The sequence below is a fragment of the Mastomys coucha genome, unplaced genomic scaffold, assembly GCF_008632895.1.
Source record: "Mastomys coucha isolate ucsf_1 unplaced genomic scaffold, UCSF_Mcou_1 pScaffold11, whole genome shotgun sequence".
NCBI lineage: Eukaryota > Metazoa > Chordata > Mammalia > Rodentia > Muridae > Mastomys > Mastomys coucha.
In genome coordinates, this window is record NW_022196893.1 from 2,170,233 (window position 1) to 2,179,291 (window position 9,059).

At 38.3% G+C, this 9,059-nt stretch overlaps 1 protein-coding gene across 1 annotated transcript in view; it reads right to left on the bottom strand.

Moving 5' to 3' along the window:
• Positions 1–2,750: 2,750 nt before the first annotated feature.
• The window catches only part of Fam135b (family with sequence similarity 135 member B), a 280,335-nt gene continuing 274,026 nt past the window's right edge, over positions 2,751–9,059 (bottom strand). Inside the window, exon 21 of the mRNA XM_031345438.1 lies at positions 2,751–9,045. The gene's annotated coding sequence lies outside the window, so the exon portion shown is untranslated. The remainder of the gene's footprint in view (positions 9,046–9,059) is intronic.

A 9,059-nucleotide genomic window follows, 5' to 3' on the forward strand; every position in this document is an offset into this window, starting at 1 on the left:
TTAGAATGTTTGGATGAGATTAGAGCTAGATATGTCTTGACTTTGTCCAACTTGGGGAACAGGGAACCATTTGTTCATCTTTCCAGAATTTCACCTTCATTCTCTCTAAATGTAGGGGATAATGTCTGTATCCTTGTCTGGAGAATACATGTAAAACATCTTTGGAAACAAAACCATAAAATGTTCAGAGTGCAGGATTACTGATAGTTTAAGTCTATATCTATCTGTCTTATTGCATTTCTAAATTGCATTTGGAACCTGGCATGATGCTAATGTAGATTCCATGAAATCTCATGAGACCCACCATGATCTTCCCCATGATTTCATGGATATATCATTAAGAGCCTAGGAGATTATGGAGGTAATTCTTCCCCCTTGGCTGTAGTTATTAATTTTGGGGCAGCTATGTCTAAGGTATCCCTTGCTCTCTTTGCCAGCATTGTCTAACTTACCTCTGTGCTGAACACGGCTGGGATTCCCCTGCAAACAATATTATTATATTGTTAGTGTCCAAGAATCACTGAAGAAGAACCCCAGACTCTAAGTATGCAAAGGCAAAGGGTTTATTCTGCAGAAATTACCAGCACATAGGGATCAAACATTCTTCAAACTGCCAAACCACTGAGGGGCTCACAGTCCCCCTTTTATGTGGGGCCATGGGGATTTTCCTGAAGGGTTAGGTAACCTCTAATATGATTTGTAGGGGGAAAGCCATGACTTTAGTACAATTTTGATTGGTTACTATGTTAGTTTCTCCATATTTGGTGAGACCTTGGATAATTTCAGAAACTAGTTCTGTTCTGGCCTTGTTATCTCCTCTGACCATGAGTCCCAGGAGCTGGCTCATCTCTGGAGCTACCCTTCCTAGTTCGGGATCCTCATTGACTAAAAGATCCACTGTCAGTGGCTCCTTCTGAGGAACCCAGTCTGCTGGGAGTTAAAAATGTTGCTCCCTAGGTTTTTGGATCTTTTGAGATATAAGATGCTGTAATCTTTTTTTGTATTTTTTAAATAAATTGGTTTGTCATAAGACAGTTATGACAAGCTCCTCTGACTCTTTGATTTTTATCTTCTCTATCATCTACCATTCTTGCTCATCATCTGGCACCTCCAATTAGAACCCTATTACTAAAGAATGTCCTACTGATCTTGGTCATAGAACCTCTGTTTTTACCTCAGTTGTTCAGCTGTGGTCCTCTGATTTGAGCTGAAGATGTTATGGGCAAGAGGCATAGACAGTTCACCAAGGCTATTGTTATGGGTAAATTCTACTAGGAATGGAAATTCCCTGCTGGCCTTCAGTAGGGTAAGAAACAGTAGATAATCTTGCTCCTACCATATGGTACATTCAATAGTCACTAACCAGGGACCAGAGGCACTACTACAGGGAATCCTATAAGCATCTCTGAATGTGAAATTTTCTGTATAATTGAGTTTTTGAACAGAGATGTAAATACCAGGATCATTTTTTTTCTTTTTTTTTCTTTTTTTTATTAGATATTTTTTTTATTTACATGTCATATGGTATCTCCTTTCCTGGTTTCCCCTCCAAAAGAAAGAAAAAAAAGAAAGAAAGAAAAAAGAAAAAAAAGAAAAACAAAAAACAAAAGCAAACTCTGTTCCCTCCCCCTCCCCCTGCTCACTAACCCACCCTCTCCCACCTCCTGGCCCTGGAATTCTCCTACACTGGGGCATAGAACCTTCACAGGGCCAAGAGCCTCTCCTCCCATTGATGACTGACTAGGCCAACCTCTGCTATACATATGCTGCTGGAGCCATGAGTCACACCTTATGTACTCTTTGGTTGGTGGTTTAGTCCCTGGGAGCCCTGAGGGTACTAGATAGTTCATATTGTTGTTCGTCCTAAGGGGCTGCAAACCCTTCAGTTCCTTGGGTCCTTTCTCTAGCTCCTTCACTGGGGACCCTGTACTCAGTCCAATGGATGGCTGTGAGCCTCTACTTCTGTATTAGTAACTAGATGCTATGTCTTATTCCCCAGCCAGATCCTTCTGGGGCCTATCTAGGGATTTCTTAACTGTACTACCAGCCACACCAGAATACCCAAGTCTTTTGTATGGTAGGTATCCCCAATAGCATCCATGTTACACATGTTCTTTGACCAACTATGAAAAGAAATTCTTCAGCTTTAAAATGATGTGAATTTTAAATGGCTCAGCCACCCATCTTTGGGATTATTTGAGAGGTGATAAAGCTTTCTGCAGATGAGGATTAGTGGAAGAAATTTATTTAGGTCACTATATAATATATAATATTAAAATTTTATATCTTTTTTTTTTTTTGGTTTTTTTTTCGAGACAGGGTTTCTCTGTATAGCCCTGGCTGTCCTGGAACTCACTCTGGAGACCAGGCTGGCCTCGAACTCAGAAATCCGCCTGCCTCTGCCTCCCAAGTGCTGGGATTAAAGGCGTGCGCCACCACCGCCCGGCTAAAATTTTATATCTTAATATATTCATAATATAATAGTTAAAGTGACTATTAGAGTACCAGTTGCCTTTCTTTCTGCAAAGGTGAACTGCTTTGCTCCACCACATAATATCACCAGAATATTAAAACAGTCAGGCAAGGGTGCCAGAGACTCCGACACCTGAAACTGTGCCATAGTAAAGCTTTTCCTTATCTTACGCTGATTATTTCCAGTTCTTTGTTATAGCATTGGAATGCTGAATTACACAAGTCCATCTGGATTCCCAAAGAGTAGTTACCATATTAATATATCTCATACACACATGTTCTGGTAAAAGAATTAAACAGGTTTATTGTTATTTTGATTATCATTTATACACATCACATGTCACACAAAATGCCAACCAAGAAGCAAATGTAGAAAAATAGTGAAACTTACTGGCACGAATGATTGAGTTATGACTAGGATTTTTTTTTGTCACAGACAATTTGCATGGTTGTTTAGGAAAATGACTGTTGTATATATTCTTTTCAGCAGAGTAAATATGAGTTAGAAATCACAGTGGCATCAGGCTATACATACAAGTCCCCTCTTTGAGACCATGACAAAATACCTTAACTTTCTTCATCATCTGAAAGTAGGTAATATTTGCAAAATTAAATAAAAGTTAAAATAAGTAACCTCATAGCCTTATCTTATGTTATTACTGAATGTTAGTCCAAGGTAGTTCCTTGTTTAAGCATGGCCATGCTTGTGGAAGCCATTATGTACCTCTTATTTGCTCGCACAACTATAATTATCTGCTAAGTGGGAAAAAAAGCAGAAGCATCCCTTAAAGTCTTTACAGCATTCAAAGACTATACATTGGGGCCACCTATTATACCTCTGGGCAGGAAGAGCTCCTGGACAGACAGGATTTTAACATGGACCATTCACCTCTTAAAAACCTCATACCTTGACAATGATTAAGGAATGCTGACTATGTGCAAGGAAGCATTGCAATCCTACCTGAGAGGCAGAGTTGACATCACTGTGACATCTCCTGGATAATCATTCATCAGTATGCAGACCCACATAGGCCACTTAAAGCCCAAGATTAGGAGTATGGTCCAATATTAGAATTACAGAATATTAAAATCTCATTTTTTCCCCCAGCACTCTTAGTTCAGTCTATCCTGGGCTACTCTTGTAGCCATAGTTTCCTCCCACCAGAATAAAGAAAGCATCCTAATAATCCCAATACTTTCTATAGTTAACTACATTTAGCAAAGAGCCAAGGAACTATCAAATAAATGATATTTCTAAGAGAGAGAAATGTATTTGAGAATGAATTATGGGGAAATAATTGATAAAACTCATAGACTTTTTAGCAAGATGTAGAAAATGATTATGACTACATGAGAAATGCTTTTTAGATGCAAAATAATGCAATTTTCCTGTGTGTATATATATATATACATATACATGTATATGTATATGTATATAAATATATATAGAGAGAGAAAGAGAATGTGTTATGCACCTTATTACCTTATTCTTGGGATATGAAAATGAGAAAATTGTTTTCCATATGTAATAATTTAGCCTTGAGCTAAAAGATATTTAAAAATATCTCTGCAGCTGGGAGCAGTATAACGGAATCAGACTGACATTTATAGATCTCAGTTTCCAAATACTCTTAGATGTAATTATTTTCCAGATATGTCAAAATTACAAGCTTTCCTCAACTTTTAGTAATGGCCGATGATATGCCCTGAGTAGAAAAATTATAGAATATCTAATCAATCACACACTGAATTAACAACCTACAAATGTGCAGGGTAGAAACACTTGGGAATCAAGATGGAATATATCAACTGAGAAAAACTGAAGCCTAATGTTTCAGGCATGGGACTGTCCCTCACTATCCTATAAATCACTTTTAAGTCACATATCGCATTTTTGATTCCAACCAAATTGCCCCCCTCAGTAACCCTTTTGCTACAAAATATTTCCAAACTTCCTCAAATCTCCAAATTCCTAACCTAGCAATTTCTGTTGCAGATTCATTTCTCCTGTCTCATTTATTTCTAAATTGCTTTTCAATACTCATTTTCAACATGTGTTTAATAAGTAAGAAGATAGACTCTTCTTATGACAGAGAACTCTATTGTAATTCTATCATGATGCTACTGTTCCTGTGGAGTACTGAGTTTTTCCTACATCAAGTTTGGTTGTTCTGACTGAAATTAAAAACTGAAGAAAAAGCATGGGCTTTCAAAACAAATGATCTTTTACAAGCCAAACATTCCAGAAAGCTACCCATATCCTCTCACTATTCTGTTCCAAGCAAGGGGTTGAGCCTCAGGTTTTCATGAATGGATTACACATGGTGCTTGCCCTGAGGTACGTGAAAGAAATATACTAATGTGATGGAAATCTCGAGTGGATTAATTTATAAGACCATAAAAACAAAGCTAATGACAATATTTTGGGGCTTGGATTTATTATGCAGAGGGAAATCTCCTCTGTGAATCGTTGAGTGGTGGTTCAAGCCCCTTTGTCAAAGGACTTGTTATGTGGATGAATACATATCTGCTAGCTTGGGATGTGAATGACTAAAAGCACAAACATCATGGTTTCAGGAATGGTATTATAAGTAGAAGGAGAAAAGCCAACCTGGAGATAGAGAGATAGAGCAACACAGATGATCTGTCAATAATGGAACACCACAACTATCCCCCAGCTGCTTTCACTGACAATGATTTGTGATAACATCTTGGTTAATGAAAAATATTTTCGATGTCATCTAACTTGTTGGTTAGGTAGGTGTTTTACATAGGATGTTATAATAGAATCTCACAAGGTTAGGCAGGACTTAGCAATAGTCTAGTTTTGATTTTATTTTTAACTTTTAATGTCTTTTCCCATTTACCTTGGATTAAAGGTACCATAGCCAAAGAAAAGAATGAAGGCTCAGTGTTCAATCCTTAACTACAGAATAACTAAATAAATACTTAACTTCACTCCCAATATTATTTGAACATGCAATACTGCATGATAACAGCATGACTAGGTTCTGGACCTTCTCCACAGAAAGGAATTCTATGTGTAGTCGTGCAACACCAGTCAGAGGCTGATGTCAGGAGAGGTCATGGGCACTAGAATAGAATCTACATGCTTATTTTAGTAAATGGTCATATTTTTTAAAATTGTCTTCTAGATATTTATGTCTATACCCATAGGCAGGGGTTGTTCTCAACTTCGGTCATAGAAGCTTCTTTTTGCAGTAGCCAGCAGTTATTGCAGAGATACGTAACTGGTCAGAGTGCCCAGGGAAAATGGGATATCTATATTAATACTCCACCCTGATCAGGATTAAGGGGCATTTTAGAAATGTGGGGAAACAAAAATATAAGAGCTGGGGAATAGGAAAAATGTTATGAAATGTTGCCTTTGGGATATAACATGTTCAGGTATTCACATCAATTATGGTCATTTCCACAAGACCTACATAATATAAAGCCAACCAAACCTCCCACTTACATGGAGAAATTGAGTTCTTGGCCCAATTCCTTACCAAAGAGCTACTGGCAGTTGCTAACTTCTTAGGGAATGGAGATTTCTTCTTCTTTAAGTGTGTGACTACTCATGAGTTTCCCATGCTCCAATGGATGACTGCACATCCAGGCATATATGGGTACTACTATTAACTGTATTTAATGAGGTTAGGAGGAGATGAACTACAGGATGATTTGAGATAAGTGTGAAGGGGGATTGGGGATGGAATATGGACATATTTCATTGTATGCCAGTATGAAATTCTTAAAGAATTAATAAAAGAAAGAATCTATTTTTTTCAAGCAGCTATTCCATGTTTTGTCTTACCTTATCAGATGTCATCTTCTCAGGTTAATCATTAGGAAATGCAGCAGATATTTCTGCTATGTATCTCCAAAGGAAAAGCTCAGTAATGAGTAGTGTGAAGAACACGGCCCAAGGCATGGGTGGGTGGTCAAGGGTCTTTAATACAGACATATGAGAGGGGTATGATAACAGAAAAGGGCAGGTCTGCCACCTGGGCATCTCATTTCCAAGTAGAGTCCCTCCCTCCTGACATAGAAGTAATGGTGACTTCCTCCTGACACGAGAAGAAAATGTTGCATGAATGGAAAATTCTCACACCTTTTTTTGTCACAATTGCTCAGATTCTCCATCTGGCCTTTAATGTGCCCACTCGCCTTTATACACATCACTTTCTGTCCCTTAATTTCTTTGGTTACTCTCTTCCCTTTATTAGAGATTACCTCAAACAGACCTTCACCAGACCTAAACTTGGTTCAGCCTTCATATTAAGGCTCAAACATTAAATGTCCCCAGTGAAGAATTCCTAAAAGCAGGCACCTTTCTGGTATAGGCAAGAAGAGTCCTGCCTCTGGGCACTTACGATAACCCTCCAGTATCTGTAGGGCCCCTAACCTTAATTTTTGCTGTTTTTTGATAAGCCAAGAGCTGCCAGACTTGCCAATGCATCTCAGTACAGAGATAACCCTCATACAGATGTGTTTAGTTGAAGGATGCCATCGTGAAAGAATGCAATGATATCTGGGTACGTGGATGAATGAATAGTCTCCTCTATAGTCTCACTTTCAAGGTTATCTGCTTGCTTTTATCAAGACAATGGAGATCAAAATTTTATAACACTCTGCTGCTGGTCATAGTTCTAGCATAGCTTTTCTTGAAAAGATCATATTAAAACAGTATGTTCTTCTTGAGTTCCGAAGAGCCACACTTCATATGTTGTCTGTGAGCTTCTGTCTGGCATAGATAGATGCTCACAAAGTCATGGAATTATAGATGTTTGTGAGAGGTTTTTCCTTTCATCCTTTCCCATCTTCTCAGCATTGCACCTGATTTCTGCTGTCACTGACTCCAGACTTCTTCAGGTTTCTATCTCTTTCTCTGAATTTGTATCAAGAGCAACAAATTCCAAATAATCTCAAGGTTAGTAGTATTTATTTCTGACTAGTTGGGGAAACTACTAATCATACAAACAAAACTCAAAAATAAAACAGAGGATGGAAACATACTAGATCATTACCTTGGCAGGCATTTTGTTTATCATTTTATAACCAATAATAGAATGTTCATGTTTACAGTATACATATATTATTTATGTATATTGATATATATTATATTATATAGTCTTTAATAGAAAGAGACATAAAAAAGCCTTTTCAAATGAGGCATGACACTCAGTACTTGACACTCTTATTTACAATATATGAGTACACTTTCTACATGATGATAGTGGATTTTCAGAGGCCAGGTAGGGCTTACAAAGACAGTAGGACACCTAAAAGAGGTGTGCCATGCAGCTGGACAGTTATTGCCTTTAGTTCTCACTATGTCCAGACAGCATATTGAAGTTAAAAATGGCATCTGATTATTGGAAAAGACAATGATCATCAAATTCATTCTGGCTCCATAAATACTATGTGGTCTTTCAAATGACAAGGGATGGAGAAATGCTGCTGCTGAGGGTTAGAAACACAACAAGAAACAGGCATATCAGACCAGACAGGCAGAGCTCCACACATAGCCAAAAAAAGAATTTGCTACAGTATGATCATGCTGCTCCAAGAAGCAGCACTTGTCTGAGTCAGTAGATCCTGGGTTGTATGACTAGGAAAAAAACTGTTCTCCAAAAAACAAAGCCAACATGTCAGATCCAGGTAGAGTCTCTGCCAAACCCTGACTCGGGATCTCAGGAGAATGCCCAATGATAAATGCATGCAATAAGACCAGGATACAAAGAAATGCAGAAATGATCCATGGAGAAACCCTGAATTCACTATAAGGGTCAGATGTCAGCTCCCTCTCAACACCACTCACAAGTTCACTGTCCTACAAACTACTAGTCCGGACACATTTCTCATGGTCTGAATTTACTGCATGTTTGTGGGTTTGTGGTTATCATATGCACTCATGCTCCCATGGCTTTCTTCTTATGGGATCAATGAGCTAGCTTTCTATACAGTGCAGGGGACTTCTGTAAAAATTATGGGCTTTATCTCCGGTGTGATCATCTCTGCTGACCTGGTTCATGCATTGCTTCTATACAGCTAAATTTTCCTCTTTCTATGTTTTAGCCTACATAATGGATAGACTTAGGGACCATTTTAAATATCCTGGTTATTTTTAAAACTGCTGCATCAGTCACTTACCAATAACACTTTAAGTCAGGTCTTCAGTCTGGCTTTTGTTTTCCATTCTGATCTTACTTTTGTCTCTGCTATCAGTTTCTCCAAATGTGGTCTTTCCTAGCCCTTTATTTTCCTAAGGCATAAAGACATCACTATTGAAGGATAACAGCACCCTTCTTAGAGCTCCCCTGAGGTTCTGTATCCAGCATGCCTCCCTTAGGATACCTTTCTGCTTCTAAGGAGAGGAGCAGCAGCTGGCCATGTTAATGGTTTTGATTTTTTTTTTTTTTTTTTTTTTTTTTTTTTTTTTGCTCTTGCATTCAAGGCTAATCCAGCATTTCTTTGGAAGTGCATCAGCAGGAGTTTCACACATGAATACATTCATCGGACTGCCTGCCTCCTTCTGCTAGGGAGAGTTTCTCTCAGTCTTCCCCACTTCAGAAAGGAAT